The sequence below is a fragment of the Salvelinus fontinalis genome, chromosome 35 (genome assembly GCF_029448725.1).
Source record: "Salvelinus fontinalis isolate EN_2023a chromosome 35, ASM2944872v1, whole genome shotgun sequence".
NCBI classification, from domain to species: Eukaryota; Metazoa; Chordata; class Actinopteri; order Salmoniformes; family Salmonidae; genus Salvelinus; species Salvelinus fontinalis.
Window position 1 is genome coordinate 15,066,873 of NC_074699.1, and position 26,278 is coordinate 15,093,150.

Genomic DNA, 26,278 nt, shown 5'->3' on the forward strand with positions numbered 1-26,278 from the left:
TGGAGACGCACTGGTAGCTTAGTGCGTGGGGCCGGAACTGGAGGCACCGGGCTAGATACACGCACTACAGGGAGAGTGCGTGGAGGAGGAACAGGGCTCAGGATACGCACTGGTAGCCTAGTGCGTAGTGTATACACTGTAGGTACTAGGCTGGGGCGGGGAGGTGGTGCCGGAAATACCGGACCGTGGAGGCGTACTGGCACTCTTGAGCATTGAGCTTGCCCAACCTTACCTGGTTGAATACTCCCGGTTGCCCGACCAGTGCGGGGAGGTGGAATAACCCGCACCGGGCTATGTAGGCGAACCGGGGAAACCATGCGTAAGGCAGGTGCCATGTATGCCGGCCCGAGGAGACGCACTGGAGACCAGACGCGTTGAGCCGGCCTCATGACACCTGGCTCAATACCCAATCTAGCCCTCCCAGTGCGGGGAGGTGGAATAACCCGCACTGGGCTATGCACTCGTACAGGAGACACCGTGCGCTCTACTGCGTAACACGGCGCCTGCCCGTACTCCCGCTCTCCACGGTAAGCCTGGGAAGTGGGCGCAGGTCTCCTACCTGCCCTTGGCCCACTATCTCCTAGCCACCCCCCAAGAATTTTTTGGGAATTACTCACGGGCTTTTTTGGCTTCCGTGCCAGACGCGTTCCCTCATAGCTCCGGTTCCTCTCCCCGGTAGCCTCTGCTCTCCTCCGTGCCTCCAGCTCAGCTTTGGGACGGCGATTTTCTCCTGCTTTAGCCCAGGGACCTTCTCCATTCATTATTTGCTCCCATGTCCAGAAATCCTTTCTCTCCTGTCCCTTACTCCGTTTAGTTTCCCTTTGCCGCTTGGTCTTAGCTTGTTGGTGGGTGATTCTGTAACGGGTGACGCTCTCCTCATCCTCGGACGAGGTGAGGAGAGAAGGATCCTCAGACCAAAACGCAGAGGAAACAGACGACATCGAAACGAAAACGAAACAAACAAACGCTACAGTCCAGTGTGGTACGAACAAACATACTGACACAGGAGACAATCACCCACAAACAAACAGTGAGAATGCCCTACCTAAATATGACTCTTAATTAGAGGCAAACGCAAACCACCTGCCTCTAATCAAGAGCCATACCAGGCAAACCAAAACCAACATAGAAACAGATAACCTAGAATACCCACCCAACCTCACGTCCTGACCAACTAACACACAAAAACTAACATAAATAGGTCAGGAACGTGACACTGGTCAAACACGCTGAGGACAGAGAGAATTACCTGCAGTCACAGCACTGACCTGGACACACTGGTCAAACACACTGAGGACAGAGAGAATTACCTGCAGTCACAGCACTGACCTGGACACACTGGTCAAACACACTGAGGACAGAGAGAATTACCTGCAGTCACAGCACTGACCTGGACGCACTGAGGACAGAGAGAATTACCTGCAGTCACAGCACTGACCTGGACACACTGGTCAAACACGCTGAGGACAGAGAGAATTACCTGCAGTCACAGCACTGACCTGGACGCACTGAGGACAGAGAGAATTACCTGCAGTCACAGCACTGACCTGGACACACTGGTCAAACACGCTGAGGACAGAGAGAAACGGGGAACATGGAAGGAAAAGAGAATGACATCTGCTTTGTGGATACAAGTATGCTAATGTCCAGATATGTCATTTTGTGTGATTTGTTATTGATTATGTTTTTCTTTCTTTCCTTTTGTTTTCATCTAGAGACGGGTGTGGAACATTAGAGTGAGCTAGAAACACGAGCGTAATGCATCAGACGATTGATTGTTCAATGTGTCAATGTGTTTGTACTTGTCCCTATCCAAATAAACTAAACAAAAGGAAAAAAACGGGAAATCAGGCACAAAGTGAAGAAAGGGGACTCAGCTGGCCCCGTGTGATTGGTTGATTGAATTTCCCCTATTTCTCTGGCTAGCTACAGTGAGGCAATTACGGCTCCTGCCACCACTACTGCTGAGTCAACTGATATCGTGTGGATGTGTGTGAGTGTGTTGTGTCACAGTGTATCTTACTGACTCATGATGTAGGGCACTGCAGACTTCACCCTGTTGCTTACTCCTCAAACCCAACTTCACGCCAGAAATCATAATAGTATCATTACGGAGGAGTTATGGGTGTGTGTGCGTCACCTCACATGCCCCTTCAGAGTTCCTCCTGCCCCAGAAACACCCCTTTCGCCAGCCCTCCCTTCCTCCCAATTCTATCTCATCCTCCTAAACCTCCTATCACATTGTGCACAACCCCCCCAGCTCATAATCCTTGTATCATATCCCATTAAATCCCACATCATCTGCTGAATCTCTCATACAATCACATACCACACACACACACACCTGCTTATCCTCCACAAAGAGAATAAAAGGGAAGAGGGGATGAGAAGGGATTGTTAGTTTCATTCTAACTCTATTCTCCAATTCTCTGCCCTAATAAGTCTTTATCCCCAGTAGGAGGCAGGAGGAATCAATGCTGAGGGCTAAAGGAACCCAGCTGACTTCAGAACAAGTGAGAGGTCACTCTTAATTAATACAGCTTGGCTACTGCTATCGGGTTTAACCACCATGCCTGGCTCACTGGGAGAAACACAGGGAGAGAGGGGGGGTGAGAGGGAGAGAGAGGAGAGGGGGAAAGAGAGAGAGAGGGAGAGGGCGAAGAGAGAGAGGGAGAGGGAAAAGAGAGAGTGTGTGAGAGAGAAAGAGAGAGAGACTGTCAAGGAGAGGAGATTATTAACAATGAGCGGGCTGAAGAAAAAAAGTTCTAATGTATTCTGACCACACAGTCCACTGGGTGAGTTGTTCTTAGAACATGTCAACTTTTCAGAGAGGAAGAGGGGAGAGGAGGAGGGGCTGGGAACAGTGAGACAGTGGAAGGCAGGATCATTCTCCTGCTCTTGAAAAGGAAGGAATAATGACCCAAAACTGTTAAGCCAGTGGAGGAGAGGCTCTCTGGAGAGGTGAGGAACTAGCAGCCCTGATAAACATTCGTGTCCACACCCACAGTAAACACAAACACAGTGTAGGAACACACCATTTCTCCCCCTCTGCACCGTGAGCTCCTCCAGTCCGGCCCTACGGCACATCCAATACCTTCCTCTTCCCACCTCCCCACAACACACAATGCACTGCTCTGTCATCATCAAAAAGCACTCTGAGAATGAGGGCGAAAGAGAGAGAGAGAGAGGGACAAAGTGCTAAACGAGCAATAAAGCTGACAGCAGAGAGAGGCCATTCATCGTTTCGCCAGAGAAGAGGCTCCAGAGTTCAGATGCTCACTAGCACCACATTTACACCATCTATCAGAGGACAACACACACTGTACATCACTGCAACCATAACACAGCACTACGTGGACAACAGTGGAGGCTGCTGAGGGGAGGACGGCTCATAATAATGGCCGGAACGGAGCAAATGGAGTGGCATCAAACGCATGCAAACCACGTGTTTGATGTATTTGACACGATTCCACTCATTCTGCTCCAGCCATTACTACGAGCCCGTCCTCCCCAACTAACGTGTCACCAACCTCCTGTGGTGGGCAACAATACATGACACAGCCAGAAAGAGGGGAAATGAAGAGAGATTGAAAGAAAACAAAGAGAGGGGAAGGAGAATGGGAAAAGGGCATGACAAGAATGGAAACGGAATAAGCCTAATAAAGGCCTGAGGAAAAAGGACGACAATGAAAAACAGAAGAATGGATGACAGAGCAGAGAACCACAACCGAAAATAAGAGAAAGATGAGGCAGTGAAGTGAACTGACTGCTAATCCTGCCCCTTCAGCTTGGCAGCAGAGAGAGAGAGAGACAGAGAGAGACAGTGAGAGAGAGAGAGGGAGAGAGACAGAGAGACAGAGAGAGACAGAGAGAGAGAGAGACAGAGATAGACAGAGAGAGAGAGAGAGAGAGAGAGAGAGAGAGAGAGAGAGAGAGAGAGAGAGAGAGTGAGAAAAGTGTCTCTGTCATTGTGTCACCTGCTTGGAGGGATGGGAGGGAGGGAGAGGCAGGGTGGAAGTGATGGCAGGCAGGCAGGCGGGAGGGAGGGATCGTGTCACTGGCAGGGCTGGGACAGGGGGGACTGGAGCCCAGGCAGCAGGAGATTTCCCCCAGGTCCCCCCCTCACCTGTCTGTGACCCCAACCCGACAGACACACACACCCAACCTAACCTCGGCTTCAGCCTCTCCAACTGACGAAGTCCTGACAGCAGACATACATCGACAGGCATATGTGCAAGGATGGATGCTGGCACAGATGCATGAATGCACACAGACACATAGTCTTGCTCTGATTGGGTGCCACCGAAAGTGAACTCACAGAGACCACTCCTCTCTCACACACACACACACACACACACACACACACACACACACACACACACACACACAGAGAGCGAGAGATATTTTGCCTGAAGCCAGCACTAGGGAACGACAACAGACGCGATGCCCTGTCTGCTCACGTCTACTATCTGTCATAGATAACACACACACATACACACACACACACACACACACACATCCCTCAACACCCTCCTCATAGACAGACCAGGCACTCTGTCTCCAAGCAGGTCCTATCAGACAATGCCCCATAGCCAGCGAGCTCATACACACACAAAATATATACACATTACACACACATTACATACACACACAAACAGGGAGAAAAGGATAAGAGGACTATTGACTAGGGAGATTGCTAGGAGCTGGCAGGTACGAACACTCCAACTAGCCTATCTATGTATAAAACCCCACATATCCTAAACCAACAAACACACACACACACCTATACAAAATAACACACATTAACTTAATAATCCCATGCAAGCCCATTTATGACCCAATTAAAGAGCATCATCTTTCCATCCTAATACTTCAGAGTGTTTTTGGACATGGAGTCTGGGCTGCGTTGGGAGCTGATAACCATCGTTAACCCTTGCAGTGAAAGCACCCACACAGATCGCCATCTGACCCTTTCAGTGCCGTGAAAACACACCCTCAGGTCATTACCAGCAGAGCGGTGTGGGAAGGAAACACAGGTAGGGGCCAGGTTACAGACACTAACCCTGTGTTCTAAATGGCACGATATTCCCCGTGTAGTGCACTACTTTTGACCAAGCCATTTATTTGCATGACCAATGCATCATCACATCATTATTTTGTATTTCTTCGTTTTTTGTGACTTGAAACCCGTCATAACATAATTTTGCAGCACACAATCACATTTATATTTTACAATGTTTTCTGTCACAAGAAATCCACAGATGATACACTCTTAGAAAAAGCGGTTCCAAAAGGATTCTTCGGCTGTCCCCATAGGAGAACCGTTTTTGGTTACAGGTACAACTCCTTTTGGTTCCAGGTAGAACTCTTTTTGGTTCCAGGTAGAACCGTCTGTGTAAAGGGGTCTACATGGAACCAAAAAAAGGATTCTTCAAACGGTTCTCTTCTGGGAACAGCCGAATAACCCTTTTAGGTTCTAGATAACACCTTTTTGTCTAAGAGTGTACAAGAGAAGGGAGTTTAAATGTCAACCCAATAAAAATGCCCCCTAGCATAAAAGTACAATCAGTGAAATATAACTGTGCTCTTCATTTGTCAAGACGGGATCCGTTTCGCTCCCAACCCCCACACTTCTGAATTGTCTAAGAGAGGATGTTAACGTGAATCGAGTTCTTCCAAAGTATTTTTTTGCCCTCAGCAAGCTTTACTAGTTCCTAGAAGAAAACACAAGTCACTTTAGCAATCAGAGCCCTAAACGCACACACACACACACACACACACACACACACACACGGTCTGTTTGAACACACTCATTCTGTCTAAAGAGTTCCTGTTCTGACGAGTTATACAGTAGCTCATATAAACTGAGCAAATACTAATCTGGTGAACACTTTAATCCTGGGATCTGTCTCGTCTTTTCATTTGACTGTCTGATTGCATTTCTATTTAAGTAATGTAACGCGACAGAACTTAGAGAATGTGAGTTCCACTGTACTGGGATATGAGAGCTCACAAAGCACCCATTGAGACAACAAGCCAGCCTTAATAAATACAGAGATGTTTATTAAAGCTGCTCAAATCTACTGCTGACCCCTTGAGATATGTGGATTCTGCTGCTACTGCAAAATGAACAGTTTGGCTTGACCTAGCCGAGAGAAGGTGGTGGTGGTGGTGGGGGGGTAGGGGGGGGCAATGCAGTTAGAAATAGGATAGCAATAACTGGAACGGAAAGGGATGGCGAAAAGAGAGAGAGAGAGAGAAAGGGAGAGAGGGGTCACAGAGGGAGGTAGAGCTAACAAGAGCTTTGATGCTACATTATCTTTTCACCCTTGCTGTGCTGCCCTAGGTTGTACTCTCCCCTCAACACAGGAGGCACAGGAGGCTCATAACAATGGCCGGAACAGAGCAAATGGAATGGCATCAAACACCTGGAAACTATGAGTTTGATGTATTTGATACCATTCCACTAATTCTGCTCCAGCCACTACCACGAGCCCGTCCTCCCCAATTAAGGTGCCACCAACCTCCTGTGTCCCTCAACACTACCACACACTGCCTGCGACACACACACACACACACACACACACACACACACACACACACACACACACACACACTGCCTGCGACACACACACTGCCTGCGACACACACACACACACAAACACACACACTGCCTGCAACACACGCATGCATGCATACACACACGCGTACCACGCTAGGGAACACTGCACCTCAGAGTCAGTGCCTCAGTCACTGTCAAAATATCAGCCTCTTTCTCTCCCCATTCAACTCAATGAATACCATCTGCCAAACCAGGGACAAAAAACAGAACAGCTCATAGACCTTACAGGGAGACTGGCGCCTTGAGGGTGTGTGTGTGTGCTTGTGCGTGTGTGTGTCTGAATTCGGACGTCTGCACACAGGGCTTAATCTCTGAAGCAGTGTCTAATTTCTAACACAATCCAGAGCCTTTTGGTCAAGCCCTAGTCCAAATTGGAGCCAGGCCAGGTCCTTCTCCCCCTTCCTCTTCACCCACATCCTCCACATACCCCCACACAGCCCATCACAAGGTTGTTGGCATGACCGTCTCCACAAAAACACTCTAATCGCTCTCCTGTCTCTAACAAACAAAACTTCTCATCTTCAGTATGTGGTATCACTGAAGAAAAACAAAATACATATTTTATTCATCAAAGCCCTTCGGGCAAATTGAGAAGAAGAGGAGCATTTGCTGTCATCTAAGAGACAGTTATTAGATTTTAAACTTAATACGCCATAACCTAGCAGTCTGCCTGCAATGCTTTCTGGGGACTTTAAATCATTAGGTTGCTGAGTTTTTGTGTAATTGCCTTGGTGAAGTGAGGAATTCTAACAAAGTGGTAGGCAGGCCCCAACTCCCAGGATCTCCTTAACAACACTCCTGTGAATAAACATCAAAGACAAACAGCTGCCAGCAAGAGACTGTGGGAGAGAGAGAGAGAGAAAGAGGGAGGAAGGGTTTACACTATCTGTCTCTGTGTGTGTGTGTGTGTGTGTGTGTGTGTGTGTGTGTGTGTGTGTGTGTGTGTGTGTGTGTGTGTGTGTGTGTGTGTGTGTGTGTGTGTGTGTGTGTGTGTGTGTGTGTGTGTGGAATGCCTCTTAACTGTATCATCTTGTACTGGACTAAGAATAAACACAGAGGACGAGCGGAGCCACAGAGAGATCATGGTAGGACACACAATATCCTGGACCTGACATCATCAGCATGCATACTTTTTGTGTTACACACATTCTATTATGTTGTAGCTACATATCTATATTAAAACCTCTTGCAGATCAGTGGGACGCTAGCGACTGCAACTTCCGGTGAAATTGCAGAGCGCCAAACTCAAATTAAATTACTATAAATATTACTTTCATGAAATCACAAGTGCAATACATCAAAATAAAGCTTACTTGTTGTTAATCCAGCCACCGTGTCAGATTTCAAAAAGGCTTTACGGCGAAAGCAAACCATGCGATTATCTGAGGACAGCGCCCAGCACACAAATGCAGAACAAATCATTTTCAACCAGGGAGTTGCGACACGAAAGTCAGAAATAGCGATATAATACACTGCTCAAAAAAATTAAGGGAACACTTAAACAACACAATGTAACTCCAAGTCAATCACACTTCTATGAAATCAAACTGTCCACTTAGGAAGCAACACTGATTGACAATACATTTCACATGCTGTTGTGCAAATGGAATAGACAAAAGGTGGAAATTATAGGCAATTAGCAAGACACCCCCAAAAAAGGAGTGATTCTACAGGTGGTGACCACAGACCACTTCTCAGGCCTGCTGGAGGTCATTTTGCAGGGCTCTGGCAGTGCACCTCCTGGCACAAAGGCGGAGGTAGCGGTCCTGCTGCTGGGTTGTTGCCCTCCTACGGCCTCCTCCACGTCTCCTGATGTACTGGCCTGTCTCCTGGTAGCGCCTCCATGCTCTGGACAGTACGCTGACAGACACAGCAAACCTTTTTGCCACAGCTCGCATTGATGTGCCATCCTGGATGAACTGCACTACCTGAGCCACTTGTGTGGGTTGTAGACTCCGTCTCATGCTACCACTAGAGTGAGAGCACCGCCAGCATTCAAAAGTGACCAAAACATCAGCCAGGAAGCATAGGAACTGAGAAGTTGTCCGTGGTCACCACCTGCAGAATCACTCCTTTTTTGGGGGTGTCTTGCTAATTGCCTATAATTTCCACCTTTTGTCTATTCCATTTGCACAACAGCATGTGAAATTTATTGTCAATCAGTGTTGCTTCCTAATTGGACAGTTTGATTTCACAGAAGTGTGATTGACTTGGAGTTACATTGTGTTGTTTAAGTGTTCCCTTTATTTTTTTGAGCAGTGTATATGCCTTACCTTTGAAGATCTTCTTCTATTGGCACTCCAAAAGGTCCCAGTTACATTACAAGTGGTCCATTTGTTCGAAAAACTCCTTATTTATATCTATAAAAACTCAGTTTAGCTGGCGCGCTTCAGTCAATGATCCACTCAGTTTCCTTCCTTCAAAATGAATCCCAAACGTTACCAATAAACTTATCCAAACATGTCAATCAACGTTTATAATCAAACCTTAGGTACCCTAATACGCAAATAAACTATAAAATTTAAGACTGAGAATCATTATTGTCTTTACCGGAGAAAAATACCAAAGAACGCGCCCTCATTCAAGAGCTTGGAAACACTACAGACAAAATGGTAGCCACCTAGAAAAACTACAATTTCTGGCTCATTTTTCCAAAAACCAGCCTGAAACTCTTTCTAAAGACTGTTGACATCATGTGGAAGCCCTAGGAACTGCAACCGGGCACGATTTCGCCCTATTATAAAAGTGCCAGCCATTGAAATCAGTGGCTGGATGACATTTTTTTCCGCTTCTGGGCCTGAGTAGCAGGCAGTTTACTTTGGGCACGCTTTTCATACGGACGTCAAAATACCGCCCCCTAAACCAAAGAAGTTAACTAAAATGTCAACACAGTGAGTGAGTTGAGTGAGTGAATGAGTGAGTGAGTGAGTGAGTGAGTGAGTGAGTGAGTGAGTGAGAGCTGTTTATGTCTGGGGGTTCAGGGCTGTCTGGGGCAACATCCCTCAGCTAGACAAGGCCAGCCAGACTGGTGAGTAATGGTGAATGGCAGGGTACTGAGGGCATACCTTCAGATGTAATGTCTAGACGTTAGAGATACAGTATAGTTTGTGTTTTCTCAACATCTCAATCTCCACGGGCTGGTATGACACTGATATCTAACCATCACAAGGCCAATCACGCAACCAGTACCTCGACAGGAAAACACTCAGCCACACACAGTCAGCCACGCACATCCGTGTACAGATAGATACGCACAGATAGACATGCACACACACTTCCTTGGAGACAGAACGAGAGCCCGAGAGCCAAAGAGCAGCAGAGGAAATGTAATGAGGCCAGATTAGCATCCGAACAGTAGATGCTAATCAGAGAATACACGCCTCAACACATTCACATTGGGGCGGCGGGTAGCCTAGTGGTTAGAGCGTTGGGCCAGTAACCGACAGGTTTCTAGATCGAATCCCTGAGCTGACAAGGTAAAAATCTGTCGTTCTGCCCCTGAACAAGGCCGTTAACCTACTGTTCCTGGGCCGTCATTGTAAATAAGAATTTGTTCTTAACTGACTTGCCTAGTTATATAAAAAATAAAATTGCACGGCACATCAGCACTCATGCAGTCACACACACACACACACACACACACAGCAGGACGGTAGAAGTCAATGTTCTAGTAACCAACATCAAGAACGTTACCTGTCAGTCCATCTCTATTCCCTAAGGTGTGCTGCTGACTGCATGGTGCAAGACTCTTCAGCACTGCTAATGAGCTGTGAGCATCTCTGACAAAATAACTAAAAATACATTATTACAAAAATGCCGCACAGTGGAAAATATTGGAAGTTGTCAAAGAAAAGAGCTGACTGGATCATGGGTGATCCTTAGAGGTTTGGACCTCTGGAAGTTCCACTGACTATTTTCCAGTCAAACAGAGAATGAAACATTAGCATTAGCGAGGTGAAAGAGACAGAGATAGAGGCAGACACAGAGACGGGCAGAGAAGAAAGACATTGCCATACCTCACCAGCGGGTGACCAGCCCCAAATCCCAGCATTGTTGGCAGACAAAGACTGTGTTAAGCGTACGGATGAGAGAGGGAGGTGACTGCTGTGCAGGCGTTGTGGGCCGTCAGATCTGTCTGGCTCATGTTTATTAGATTTTTTTTTTATTTTACCTATATTTAACTAGGCAAAGACAGTTAACCTGTTGGGGATGGGGGCGCTGTTTAGACTATTTATGCTAATGTGGCTAATTTTTTAAACGGCTTCCCACAAAATCCTTGATCGTACAATATGCATATTATTATTATTATTGGATAGAAAACAGTCTATAGTTTCTATAGGAGTTGAAATTTTGTCTCTAAGTGGAACAGAGCCCATTCTACAGCAATTTCCCTGACATGGAGTCAGATTTGAGAAACGTTGGCCACTTTTCTGAAGTCATTTAAACGGGCACTGTCGTTGCTATGACTATACGGACACTTCTTACGTCTTCCCCTGGATGCCTTTACGTGATGACGATTCCAACGGGCTCGATTGCTCGTTCACAGGCACTACAAATGAAAAAAACCTTTAGCTAGCAAGTCTTTTCTTGCTGCGTAACGCGCGTGGAAGACACCGACCCTCTCCTGTTCCAAGCATTAGTTTAGCCTGTTATATTTCTCCGGTCATCTTTTCACTCGTTATAGGAGTTACAAACATCACAAAGTAGTTAATTTAAAGCGTTTTATAGCAATTTATATCCGTTTAGTGCGATTTTGGGACATTTATTTTTGCAACGATGTGAAAAGTTGGGAACGCTTTTCAGTTCATCCCGAACGTAGTTGACATTTCCACATGGCAAGAGGACAGCTTTCCACCAAAAGACGATTTCTCCCAAGAAAGGATCCTTTGCCCAAGATACTGATGGAAGAACAGCTCAAGGTAGGACATTTTTATTATGATAAATCGTGTTTCTGTCGAAACATTTTAGTGGCTTAGGACGCCATGTTTTTTGACGTAGCTTCGCTTGGCGCAAACTGTATTGAAAAGTAAGGATAAATTAAAAAATGTAATAACGCAATTGTATTAAGAATTAAATTGTCTATCAATCCCTGTCCACCCTATATTTTTTAGTCACGTTTATGAGTATTTATGTATAAGAGTAGATCACTGTCTAAGTGGCGCAAGGACAAATTCTGACCAGCTGAGTTACATTTCACATTGTCTAACCATGATTTTGGTGGCTAAATATAAACATTTTCGATCAAACTGTATATGCATGTTGTAATGTGATGTTACAGGAGTGTCATCGGAAGAATTCTGAGAAGGTTAGTGAAAAAATTAATATCTTTTGGCGATGTTGACTTTTATCGCTCACTTTGGCTAGAATCAATGCTGGGCTGCTAATTGCTATGTGCTAAGCTAATATAACGATTTATTGTGTTTTCGCTGTAAGACACTTAGAAAATCTGAAATATTGTCTGTATTCACAGGATCTGTGTCTTTCGATTCGTGTATGCTGTGTATTTTTACGAAATGTTTGATGATTAGTAGTTAGGTAAACACGTTGCTCATTGTAATTATTCTAGTCCATTTGTGATGGTGGGTGCAATTGTAAACTATGCCATATACCTGAAATATGCACTTTTTTCTAACAAAACCTATCCCATACCATAAATATGTTATCAGACTGTCATCTAATGAGTTTTTTTGTTGGTTAGGGGCTATAAATATCTTAGTTTAGCCGAATTGGTGATGGCTACTGGTGTTGGTGGACAAATAAAAGATGGTGGAATATGCTAATGTGTTTTTAGGTAATAGATGTACATCTTTACATATTGTGTCTTCCCTGTAAAACATTTTAAAAATCGGAAATGTTGACTGGATTCATAAGATCTGTGTCTTTCATTAGCTGTATTGGACTTTAATGTGTGAAAGTTAAATATTTTAAAAAAATATTTTTTTTGAATTTCGCGGCACTGGTTTTTCAGTGGGGGGGGGGGGGGTGTGCCGCTAGCGCCACGCTGATCCTAGACAGGTTAAGAACAAATTCTTATTTTCAATGACGGCCTAGGAACAGTGGGCTAACTGCCTTGTTCAGGGGCAGAATGACAGATTTTTACCTTGTCAGCTCGGGGATTCAATCTTGCAACCTTTCGGTTAAGAGTCCAACGCTCTAGCCACTAAGCTACCTGCCGTGAGACCGTGGAGACCAGGAAGTCAATATGGAGCCACTGAACCAGCCCTGACTTCGTTCTCTCTTTTTTCCTCTCTTTAGAGAGTTGTTTAGAGGCGGGGAGTCGGGTCAGTGTGTGAGAGATCACAGGACAGGGTTTACAGAGTGATGACACTGCTACAGAGGCTAATCTGTGGTGCTCTATAGGGGGATGGCTCTCTAGATGGTCAATGGAGGCATGTTATCCATTGTCTCTAAATGGATACACACACAGCACGCCCTTGTTACAATACAATGTGTTTACAAACCGCTCAGCTTCACTGCCTAAAAGTCAATATTCAATGTATTTCTGCTGATGAGACACATACACTCAATCACTGCCAGAAATCTACTCTCTCACAGACATACAGTACACACTCTCCGATCTTGCTGGCAGTCTGACATGTGTAACAACACAGGAATGTCTACAAATGGAGACCTTGAGAGATGTCAGGAGAGGTGTGATGTCACTGACTGCTTCTAAGTGGAGAGAGAGAGAGAGAGAGAGAGAGAGAGAGAGAGAGAGAGAGAGAGAGAGAGAGAGAGAGAGAGAGAGAGAGAGAGAGAGAGAGAGAGAGAGAGAGAGATTTACATTGTTGCTTTGGCAATATTGACACAATGTTTTTCATGCCAATAAAGCAGCTTGAATTTGAATTTGAGAGAGAGAGAGAGAGTACATATTTTCCACCGGCAGTAGAACACAGGTTGTGTTTCTCTCAGCAGAGCGGCAGTGCAGAGCGGAGTGGCAGGTCTGGAAAATCAGGTTTCCACAACAGATGATGAGGAAACCAACTCACATATGGTGTAAATGAGGGTACATCACCTCCCTTGACCTCTACAAAACCAAGACTCCACTTGGCAACAATAAATACTAAGTCCAATGGAGAATTGAAGAGAAAGGGCACTGGTCCTCTTGGGAAGGAAAAAATCTGTTGTAAACGCATCTAAATATTTCAATGCACAGAATGGCATATCAAAACCTCTACTCATCCCGGGGCAACACACAGCTTCCCCATTCCGCTGACATGTAAGTTTAATGTGAACACAATGTGAATTCAGTGTGAACTTCATGTGAACTGCAGATAACTCACCAGACTGTAGATCTGCTGTCACATTGTCTAACAGATGACAAGGTAGGGGCACTATGAGCATGGCGCCGCCCTCGTGTTTGTGATGGAAGGTACAATTTGAGCCAGACACAGACAGACACATACGCACACACACACACACACACACACACACACACACACACACACACACACACACACACACACACACATACAGAATAAATCCCTGTTAAAATCAAGGTTAAATAAACACACACACACAGGCCAGAGACAGAGAGCGGGGAAGGAAAAAATTTACTTTGAAGAGCCAAAATGATACAGAAAACAAAAATCTCGTAAACAAAATTACCTGAAACGATGGGCTGAACTTGCCTCCTCTCAGAAAAAAGCTATAGTTAAAGACATTTAGAGAGGCGCTTGCAAAACATGACAGTCAGACAGACAGGCAGGGGGCCGTGAACCACGCAGAAAGGAATCTGGGAATACATGAGGTGAAAAGATGAGAGACAAAGTTGTAAGAAAGAAAAGCTACAAAATTGTGGAGTTAAAGTGTGTGGTGCATTCATAGCACACACACATACCCCTCCCCCACACACACATATCCCCCCAACACACACACATATCCCCCCACACACACACATATATCCCCCCCACACACACATCCCCCCAACACACACACATCCCCCCTCCCCACACACACACATCCCCCCAAAACACACACATATCCCCCCAACACACACACATATCCCCCCAACACACACACACACACACCCCCCCCCCCCCCCCCACACACACCCCCCCCCCCCCACACACATATATATATGTCCCCCCCTCACACACACATATCCCCCCCACACACACATACCCCCCACACAAACACACATATCCCCCCACTCACACACACACATATCCCCCCTTCACACACACACGACTGCATCTCTGTGTCAACAGGATAAATGATTCAAGTTGAGCCTGATCCTCTGTAAATGCTTCAGAGCACCCAGGAGATCCACTCTTCAGTCGTTGAGGGAGGGAACACAGGACGTAAGAATGAACCAGGCTCAGAGTACAACTACTGTCCCTCTGGGCTGATATGTGCTGAGAGTACCTAAGCTCTGATTCAGGAACAGTATTTGTCCTCTAGTTTCCCAAAGGCTTGAGCTAGGACACAGATCCTGGATAGATAGAAGTGGAACAGATCATTCCAGTATCATAGTAAACCTCCCCTTCAGTGCCTGTAAAAAAGGAGCTGATATGTCCATATAGTAAACATTACTCCTGGCGATGACATCCCCTATGTCCATATAGTTGACATTACTCCTGATGATGACATCTTATATGTCCATATAGTTGACATTACTCCTGATGATGACAGCTTCTATGTCCATATAGTTGACATTACTCCTGATGATGACATCTTCTATGTCCATATAGTTGACATTACTCCTGATGATGACAGCTTCTATGTCCATATAGTTGACATTACTCCTGATGATGACATCTTCTATGTCCATATAGTTGACATTACTCCTGATGATGACATCTTCTATGTCCATATAGTTGACATTACTCCTGATGATGACATCCTCTATGTCCATATAGTTGACATTACTCCTGATGATGACATCTTCTATGTCCATATAGTTGACATTACTCCTGATGATGACATCCTTACATAGCAGGTGTACCTCCTGTGACCGTCACACAGTGCAGGTAGCTTGGCGGTTAGAGCGTTGAGCCAATAACCGAAAGGTCACTGGTTCAAACACCTGAGCTGACAAAGTGACACATCTGTCGATGTGCCCTTGAGCAAGGCACTTAACACTAATTTGCTCCAGGGGCGCGGTACTACTATGGTTTACCCTGTAAAACAACACATTTCACTACGCCTTTCCGGTGTATGTGACAATACAACATTACATTTTTGTATTTTTTTTTAAGCACTGGAGGTAATCACATAACATCACTGAATCTCCAGCAACGTTCTGCTGGAAAACACTTTTCATCACATCCACTGTCAGAGAGACTGTTGAACTGTGGGACAGTGGTAGTCGCTGGGAACTGGGCACTATTCTGCCATCCATCAATGAAGATACTAGTAGTACAGGTCAGGGTCAAATGGAGAGAGTGTCAGGATGAGAGACAGAGAGAGTCAGGAAGAGAGAGAGATAGAGAGAGAGTCAGGAAGAGAGAGAGACAGAGAGAGAGTCAGGAAGAGAGAGAGACAGAGAGAGAGTCAGGAAAAGAGAGAGAGAGCGAGAGAGTCAGGAAAGGAGAGAGAGAGAGAGAGAGTCAGGAAAAGAGAGAGAGAGAGAGAGTCAGCAAGAGAGAGAGAGAGAGAGTCAGGAAGAGAGAGAGTCAGAAAGAGAGAGAGAGAGAGTCAGAAAGAGAGAGAGAGTCAGGAAGAGAGAAAGAGAGAGAGAGAGTCAGGAAGAGCGAGAGAGAGAGTCAGGAAGAGAGAGAGAGTCAGGAAGAGAGAAAGGAAAGAGAGAGAGAGAGTGTCAGGAAGAGAGAGAGAGAGAGAGAGATATTATTTTGACACTTAGTTATTGTTGTTACTGTTGTCCCGTTGACCATTTTGATTCTCATTTTTATATTGTAAATAAGCTTTGGCAATATGTACACTGTTACGTCATGCCAATAAAGCAAATTGAATTGAATTGAATTGAATTGAATTGAGAGAGAGAGAGAGAGAGAGAGAGTCAGGAAGAGAGAGAGAGAGAGAGTAAGGAAGAGAGAGAGTAAGGAAGAGAGAGGGAGAGAGTCAGGAAGATAGAGAGAGAGAGAGTCAGGAAGAGAGAGAGAGAGAGAGAGAGAGAGAGAGAGAGAGAGAGAGAGAGAGAGAGAGAGAGAGAGAGAGAGTCAGGAAGAGAGAGAGAGAGAGAGAGAGAGAGAGAGAGAGAGTGTGTCAGGAAGAGAGAGAGAGAGAGAGAGAGAGAGAGTCAGGAAGAGAGAGAGAAAGAGAGAGAGAGAGAGAGAGAGAGAGAGAGTGTCAGGAAGAGAGAGAGAGAGAGAGAGAGAGAGAGTCAGGAAGAGAGAGAGAGAGAGTCAGGAAGAGAGAGCGAGAGAGTAAGGAAGAGAGAGAGAGAAAGAGAGAGAGAGAGAGAGAGAGTGTCAGGAAGAGAGAGAGAGAGTGTCAGGAAGAGAGAGAGAGAGAGAGAGAGAGAGAGAGAGAGAGAGATAGAGAGAGAGAGAGAGAGAGAGAGAGAGAGTGTCAGGAAGAGCGAGAGAGAGCGAGAGAGTGTCAGGAAGAGCGAGAGAGAGAGAGAGTGTCAGGAAGAGCGGGAGAGAGAGAGAGTGTCAGGAAGAGCGGGAGAGAGAGAGAGAGAGTGTCAGGGAGAGAGAGAGAGTGTCAGGAAGAGCGGGAGAGAGAGAGAGTGTCAGGAAGAGCGGGAGAGAGAGAGAGTGTCAGGGAGAGAGAGAGAGTGTCAGGAAGAGCGGGAGAGAGAGAGAGTGTCAGGAAGAGCGGGAGAGAGAGAGTGTCAGGAAGAGCGAGAGAGAGAGAGAGTGTCAGGAAGAGCGAGAGAGAGAGGGTGTCAGGGAGAGAGAGAGAGAGAGTGTGTCAGGGATAGAGAGAGAGTGTGTCAGGGAGAGAGAGAGAGAGAGTGTCAGGGAGAGAGAGAGTGTCAGGGAGAGAGAGAGTGTCAGGGAGAGAGAGAGAGTGTCAGGAAGAGAGAGAGGGAGAGTGTCAGGAAGAGAGAGAGAGTGTCAGGAAGAGAGAGAGAGAGAGTCAGGAAGAGAGAGAGGAGAGAGTCAGGAAGAGAGAGAGAGAGCGAGAGTCAGGAAGAGAGAGAGAGAGAGTCAGGAAGAGAGAGTCAGGAAGAGAGAGAGAGAGAGTCAGGAGGAGAGAGAGAGAGTCAGGAAGAGAGAGAGAGTCAGGAAGATAGAGAGAGAGTCAGGAAGAGAGAGAGATGGAGAGAGAGTGTCAGGGAGAGAGAGAGAAAGAGTGTCAGGGAGAGCGAGAGAGAGTGTCAGGGAGAGAGAGAGAGAGTGTCAGGGAGGGAGATAGTGTCAGGAAGAGAGAGAAAGTGTCAGGAAGAGAGAGAGGGAGAGTGTCAGGAAGAGAGAGAGGGAGAGTGTCAGGAAGAGAGAGAGGGAGAGTGTCAGGAAGAGAGAGAGCGTGTCAGGAAGAGAGAGAGAGTGTCAGGAAGAGAGAGAGAGAGAGAGAGAGAGAGAGAGTCAGGAGGAGAGAGAGAGTCAGGAAGAGAGAGAGAGTGTCAGGAAGAGAGAGAGAGAGAGAGAGAGAGAGAGAGTCAGGAAGATAGAGAGAGTCAGGAAGATGGAGAGAGAGTCAGGAAGAGAGAGAGATGGAGAGAGAGAGAGAGCTGAAAGACAGAGAGAATGAGTGAGGTGAGAGTGCGGAGTGGTCCCTGTGAGCTCACTTTCGGTAGCACCCAATCAGAGCAAGTGCTCCATCAGACGGGCTGGCTCCACAGACAACCACCACAGCCCCCCGACAGGGTCACCATCTCAGCCTGGCCAGGCCTCATCCATCAGGCCAGACAGCTATCCCATTAGCACCGCCTCAGCCTCAGACACGGGCACGCACAGAGGACACATGGGGACACACTCCGGGGACGCGGCACACCGGGGGAGCACACAGGACATGCACACAAACACAAGGGACTAGGCTCTCACTCACAGATTCACCAATCCACACACTCACAAATGTTCCTTTCCCCAGCCTAAAGAAAACACACCCATTTAAACTACACAAATGTACTTCCTCTGCTTGCCTTTCTGAAGACCTTATGCGCATTCACACTTAATTGAGCCGTGATGATGTTATCCATTCATATGCTAAATGTTTTTCATTTTACAGTAGCACAGTCCCTTTCCCTTAAAAATGCTTCAGAGTTAGCCTGCAGATGTACTGTGCATTCGTTAGCTGCCATGGGAAAGCTAGTCATACTACACGTAGGAAGCAGCTATGCTGCTGCATGGTCGCGCCGTCCCTGGTCTTGCGGTGTGTCTCGGTGCGGGCCGGCTCTGCACCCGCCACCGTGGAGAAGTGAAGTTGCTGAAATCAACACAAATCAATGAAGCCCAGACTCAGGGGAGGCGAGTGGAGGAGGGGAGCCTTTCACTCCAAATCACAGCATGAAAAACGCTGTGGAAGTGATGTGGAAAAAACACATCTCTGCCTGCCAGTAGGCCTGACCACACAGTGGCAGACACGAGAGAGAGCTGGTGAAGGAGGGTCGAGAAAGAGATGGAGAGGAGGGAAATGCTGGAAGCATTGAGAGAAATGTCATGCACACAGAGAGGGAGTCACAAATGGATATAGCAAGAGGAACACACACACACGCAGAGAGAGAGAGAGAGACATTTCCTATGCCAATAAAGTCCCTTAAATTGAACTGAGAGAGAGAGAGGCATAGAGAGAGGCATAGAGAGAGAGAGAGAGAGAGAGAGAGAGAGGGTCTGGATAGACTCAGCCAGTGGAGGGAAGGGGAGACAAGGTATTGTGGCAGAGAGCTGGACGCTCTATCGGCTCAGCAGACAGACAGGCAGGCAGGTAGGCAGGCAGGCCACTACACTCTGTAATTTACAGATGTGGAATGCGACAGCCAGACCCTGGTGCAAATTACAGGCCCTCTCTTTCTCCTTCCCTCTCTCTCTCTCTCTCTCTCTCTCTCTCTCTCTCTCTCTCTCTCTCTCTCTCTGCTGTCAGAGCGTGGCTGGGCCCTGGCTGCCTGCTGGAGACTGAGCCAGAGCCAACCAACCAGAACCAGACTACTCCCACAATGCCCTGCTCTCTCCCAGCTCCAGTCCCCAGATGCAGCAGCAGCAGCAACAGTGAACAGCAAGTCAGCTAGCCTACACTGGAACCATACTGCACAACCACTGTCCGTCTAAAGTATATGTCTGTATGTCCGTCCGTCTGTTCAATCTATAGGCTAAATCACTTGCACCACTCAAGTGGCTGGCAGTCTGTTTTAATGTTGATCATATCTGTGCATGCATGTGAAAGGGTTGGTATGGTAACTCATATTGTTGTTGAAGGGGCGTTGTATTCAAACAGATGACTTCCACATCAGGAGCGTGTGGAAGGGGGAACTTTATGGCAGAAACATTCCTCTGCATCCATCTATCATCCTACTCTATGGATCCCCATCGTTCCCAACCTCCATCCATCTATCATCCTACTCTATGTATCCCCATCGTTCTCAACCTCCATCCATCTATCATCCTACTCTATGTATCCCCATCGTTCTCAACCTCCATCCATCTATCATCCTACTCTATGTAACCCCATCGTTCTCAACCTCCATCCATCTATCATCCTACTCTATGTATCCCCATCGTTCTCAACCTCCATCCATCTATCATCCTACTCTATGTAACCCCATCGTTCCCAACCTCCATCCATCTATCATCCTACTCTATGGATCCCCATCGTTCCCAACCTCCATCCATCTATCATCCTACTCTATGTATCCCCATCGTTCTCAAACTCCATCCATCTATCATCCTACTCTATGTAACCCCATCGTTCCCAACCTCCATCCATCTATCATCCTACTCTATGGATCCCCATCGTTCCCAACCTCCATCCATCTATCATCCTACTCTATGTATCCCCATCGTTCCCAACCTCCATCCATCTATCATCCTACTCTATGTATCCCCATCGTTCTCAACCTCCATCCATCTATCATCCTACTCTATGTAACCCCATCGTTCTCAACCTCCATCCATCTATCATCCTACTCTATGTATCCCCATCGTTCTCAACCTCCATCCATCTATCATCCTACTCTATGTATCCCCGTCGTTCTCAATCTCCATCCATCTATCATCCTACTCTATGTATCCCCATCGTTCCCAACCTCCATCCATCTATCATCCTACTCTATGTATCCCCGTCGTTCTCAACCTCCAACCATCTACTATCCTACTCTATGTAACCCCATCGTTCTCAACCTCCATCCATCTATCATCCTACTCTATGTATCCCCATCATTCTCAACCTCCATCCATCTATCATCCTACTCTATGTATCCCCATCGTTCTCAACCTCCATCCATCTATCATCCTACTCTATGTATCCCCATCGTTCTCAACCTCCATCCATCTCCCTCTGTCTCCAGGTGCTGGTTACTGCCACACATACAGTGCCCCCCCTCCCGGTTAATATGAACGTATAGCATGCATCCCTCTCTCTCAGAGTACACACAAAATGGTAATGTGGTGTGTACTGTATAGTATGCCATGCACTTGCACTCTAACTTACAGTAAAGCACATAGCTTAGCTCCTGCACCGCCCTCATCGCACAGCACATAATGTTCTGAATGATTTATGTGGTCCTTTACAGTATATTCTCTCTCTCACACACACGCTTTCTCTCTCAAACACACACCACGTCTACACACAAAGAGCTTCTCAAAACAACACAAAGAGGAACAGAAAAATACTATATTTTTCTTTCTCTTTCATAGCCACACGCATGTCCACACAAACATATTACACAGATAATATATGTGGGAAAAAATCCGCCCAAAGCTCCCAGAAAACAGTACAGGCCGTGGTGACATTGACACAAAAGTCATTGTTTCCCTTGATAGCAACTGTGTACTCTTCTTCCCGCCATAGCAACAGCAGCCGTCCGGCTCCACATTGCCCTTTCTGACTCATTTCACAGTAAGACAGGAGCATATCGATCATACAGAACGCTACTAAACCCACTGCAGCATAGCACAGCACAGTCAGCCCTCACCCTCAGGGGAACACGTACGGTGTACGCCATCTCTGCCAGCATACACACCAACATAGACCCACAACATGACCACCTCTGCCAAAAGACCAGGGGGGGTGGGAAACATGGACCGTTGGAGTGGGAGGACAGGACAGATGTGCCTCCCCATTACTCCTGTAATCTCCCAGAACCCAATCCAGTGTGTGTATGTGTGTGTGTGTGTGTGTGTGTGTGTGTGTGTGTGTGTGTGTGTGTGTGTGTGTGTGTGTGTGTGTGTGTGTGTGTGTGTGTGTGTGTGTGTGTGTGTGTGTGTGTGTGTGTGTGTGTGTGTGTGTGTGTGTGTGTGTGTGTGTCTGTGTTCAGAGGGAGCTATATGGCTATACCCAGAGCCCACACTGTCTGAGTTTAATTGCACGTTTGGCTGTCTGTAATAACAGCAGACAGTTGGAAACAAAGTGATGAAATTTCACTGTAAAATAACATAGACATCACTGTAAAATACCCCTCTGAACCACTGACCCTGGACCTGCCATACTCTAATATACACACACCCAGCTCTGCTAAACACCAATGAGCGGTCCATGACGGTAGCACTGGCAGAGAGAGACAGAAAGAGAGAGAGGGAGGTGAGTCAGAGAGACCGTATCATGTGAAGGGATGCTGTTACATAAATCAATGAACACGGACCAGTCCATTCCATAGTCGTTGAGAACCCTGAGTGAAAGAGTGAATGTAGGCAGATCCACAGCCATAGATGTATCATAAGAAGATTCATGAGTGCCGTGCCATACTCCTAATGTTCAGTATGGCAGAGAGGAGATAATGGTGGTGATGTGGGTGAGGCTATTGGCTAAAGTAGTGTGATATCCACTGGCCTGCCTGTCATCCCTCCTCTTACTTTTTGGAGCAGAACAAAGTGTTGATGCCCACTTGAAGACATCACCGGTTGGCATGCAAGTTGTGCCAGGCAGCCAAGGCCTGGAATTGATAGAATGATTCAGTGTGCAGCAGCCGGGAGAGAAAGTGCTAGAAAGTTCTCTTTGTCTCTGCGGCAATGCTGCTCCAGGTGAATTGCCTTGACTTCTCTCCTCATTGTTGATCTTCTCGAAATGTAACTATTGTTTAGTGTGGCTCCAATAGAGCTGGTGTCCCACCGGGTTAGCGTTGGAACAACAGTCTGTCTCTATACCTGACAGCTGAGCCACGCACACACACACAACAGTAGGATAAACAAACATTGTAATATAATCATGTCTCTGCATCATTCATAACACATCAATAATCACTCTCCCAGCGGGAGTTCAGCTATGACGTAAACAAACCCCGACAGCGGGTCGTGTGTCACAACAAACAGCTGTGTGTGCACAGAGACAAGGCACGATCCGTGAAACTTCACATAGGACGCAAGGCAACTCTGCAAGGCCAGTTGACGAGGCCATGTCTGACATGTTGCCCCTCATCTCCACAAGTCCTCTCAGAAATCTACTGCTTGATTTCTATTTTCCTATAAAATAAATGGTCATTGTTCATTAGGCCACATACCTCCTCCCATGCGCGCGCCACACGCAGTCGCAATACAATGTTTACGCCCACTATGCCTATAGAATAATCAAAAGAGAATCATTTGATTTCCCGGCTACAGGTTAGCAAGTACTTGTACTGTCATCTATATCTCAAAGCGGTTTACTAAAGATAACTACTGCAGAAAACATCCACTGTGAACCTCACTCCTGCCAGAGATTTAGCATTCTGTTGAACAGACTTATCAAGCTAATTAATTATCCGCTCTGGAGAACTTGTTTATGGCCAGCGAGATAAGAGGAGACGTGGTTTCATTAGCCGGGTGAAACATGCCCGTTTATCTGCAAGAGAAAAATACAACTAAAAGGTACTATTTCACTTTAATTAGGCTAATTGTCTTGGGATTTACAAGGTGCCAGGAAACTCCACATTATTGAGTTGTTATTACACCTTTAGTGGAATTTGCTAAATGTCACCAAATTACATAGGCTTACTTTAAGTCTTGGTGTTTCCATTAATCCAAAATGTTATAACAGGCCTCAGCATTTTGTTAATTTCACATGTAGGCTACATTAATTAAATCTGAATTATTTAGATCTATTATGAATTCATTCCATTGATGCAATACCTCTCATTATTTTATATAAATACCAACCCATAATATGTTTGTAAAATATGAATGTTAAATATCTCTTTATCCACACACACAACGCAGGCACGCGCTTTTTTTTGTACATTGCTTACCGCCAATCGCCCACTCTCAATCAATATGTCTTATCCAATGTAGAGAAGATAAACTATCAGCCCAAAGCCATACCCGTCAACTATTTATGCTATAAATGTATATAGCCAATAGTAAAAAAAAAGATCAATATAATCTTGAATAGGCTAAGAGGAAAATTCAGTTAGTCTTATTACGTGTAGCCTAGGCTAAAGCATTTGGGGTTCAATTGGCGATTGGAGATGCATAATGGTTAAAAATATATATATATATATACTACAAATACATTTACAATAACAAGCATACTTTCCCAAAATATATTCCTTCCATATTAATTAAAACAAGCTGACATAGGCTTTACTTTGTAGTTGTAGTAGGCTTTTAAACAAAATAGCATTATAGAATCATCTAATAACATCCATGTTGCAAGCAATGCAACTTGGTAAAAGCAACACCTCAAACAATTGCTCAATATACACATAATGTGCACCATGTTATACACTAAATGTACACCATGTTAAACGATTTAACGCTCCAAAACATTTACCTGGATGACGAAGTCCTGAAGGGGCGCGGCGGTCGGTGCTGAGCAGCTCCGCTTGTGACCTTCAGGCAGGATGGATAGAAGCCACAACTACCGAACTGAATTGGTAATAAATGCAACCTACGCCACCTGACAATAATTCCATGTGTCGACGGAGAATATGCTACCTTCTGTTTGTGTGGTTTTATTTGTGACAAACGCGCCGAAGTGATTCGCTCTTCACGGAGAACTGGCTTCGGTATGTTCTGTCCAGTCCGGCTGGCGCTGCTCAGAGCTGTACCAATGACTGTATAGGGCTGTACGGAGCGGATCAGAGCTGCAAACAAAATAGACACAAATTCAACCAGCCACGTTTCAGTAGCCACCCTGTTACCGTAAAACCCCGAGAGCTGCGCACAGATAATTTATTCATCATTTCCAATTGGGTACTCATTCACGGTGAGAGCAGCATTTTACCATATTGATACATTTTTACCGAAAATGATAAGATTTTAAGCATCTTAACACATTGAACATGTAACCTGCTCTGCATGTTTCGATATAGGCCTACCAAGTTTGTGCTCTTTACCCTCTGCCAATTTAGTAAAACCATATATCATATAGTTTACAGGGTATAACGTGGGAATATACACAGTCATTAAGTGGTGAGATAAACCTTAATATAAAGAATGAATATGATGACTCAGAAAACCCGTTTCAATTAGGAGTATTTGCAATGACGCACTATAACTTTACGCGCTAATGATATCACCGCCAGAGTCCTCTATATACGTGTATGCCTATGTAGTTCCAAGGCTTACTGTTTCATCATCTATCACACATATCATCACAGAGGACAATGTGAGTGTGAGCGCCGCTAGTGTGTAATTGTGACCGGCAGCCTTTAACTCACACTTCATGGGGTCACTACTAGAGAGTTTTGAAGGGGTCAACCCGGGGAGACCCAGGGGGGCTTGCTACTGTACTGGAAATCCTCATGCTGATGGGGAGTTTCTGGCAATGCTCCACTGCGCCCTGCCAGCGGAGGAGATCCTCATCAGTCACTATGAAGGGTAATCAATCTCTTGGTGAATCAGGTGAGAATATTAGCATAGAAATGCAAAATAATTATACAATACTGACAGGTCATCAAGACAGGTACATCTGAGCTGTTTCACTGGGCATAGTCCTTTGTGGGCAGCAGGGATATTTCAGGTAAGTTACATGTAGGCTACATACCCAAACAAACCATAGAGATTCACATACTTGTATGCATACTAAGGAAGGTCAAGCTGCACAGAACGGGGCTTTCTGCTCTTGCAGGAGACTGAACAGGGGTGATTGGAGCTGAACAGCTGCAGTAGGATGGACAGGGTGAAAGTAGAGATAGGCAGAGACAAATGAGAGAGGAGCAGAGTGCAGATAAACACAGGAAGATGCTGGTGATTCATATCCATTACAGACAGTAAGGATAAACAGATATAGATGATACCTCTCCAGTCAAAGACAAACATCTGACTCACTAGAACACACAGTTAAACAAAGAAACCAGGCTTAGGATGCAGGCAATTTAACCCTTGTGTTTGTTCGTGCATCATACTGTATCAGACAACAGTTTATCTGTTAACAGTCTGTTTCTGTAATACAGGTATAGAGGTATGGGGAAATACTGCAGGAGGAGAAAGAGGGGGGTGGAAATAGTTTGGTTAGTTTGAGGAGGGGGTTCCTTACTTTTTGTAGGGGTTAAGGGATCCAGGGTTAGCGCGGAACAGAACAGTGATGTCACAGTGGAAACTTCAATCCCACCACCCCTCCTCTCCTCCTCCTGCCTGGCGTTCATCCTGACAACAGAGAGGCGCAGGAAGTGATGTGCAACAGAGCAGCAGAGTCTCACGAGCTCAGAGGAAACAGGCCTCGCTGCTAGGGATGGAA

At 46.0% G+C, this 26,278-nt stretch overlaps 1 protein-coding gene across 1 annotated transcript in view; it reads right to left on the reverse strand.

Annotated features, from left to right (window-relative positions):
• The window catches only part of LOC129834357 (docking protein 4-like), a 66,784-nt gene extending 42,082 nt beyond the window's left edge, over positions 1–24,702 (reverse strand). Inside the window, exon 1 of the mRNA XM_055899273.1 lies at positions 24,371–24,702. The gene's annotated coding sequence lies outside the window, so the exon portion shown is untranslated. The remainder of the gene's footprint in view (positions 1–24,370) is intronic.
• Positions 24,703–26,278: the final 1,576 nt, after the last annotated feature.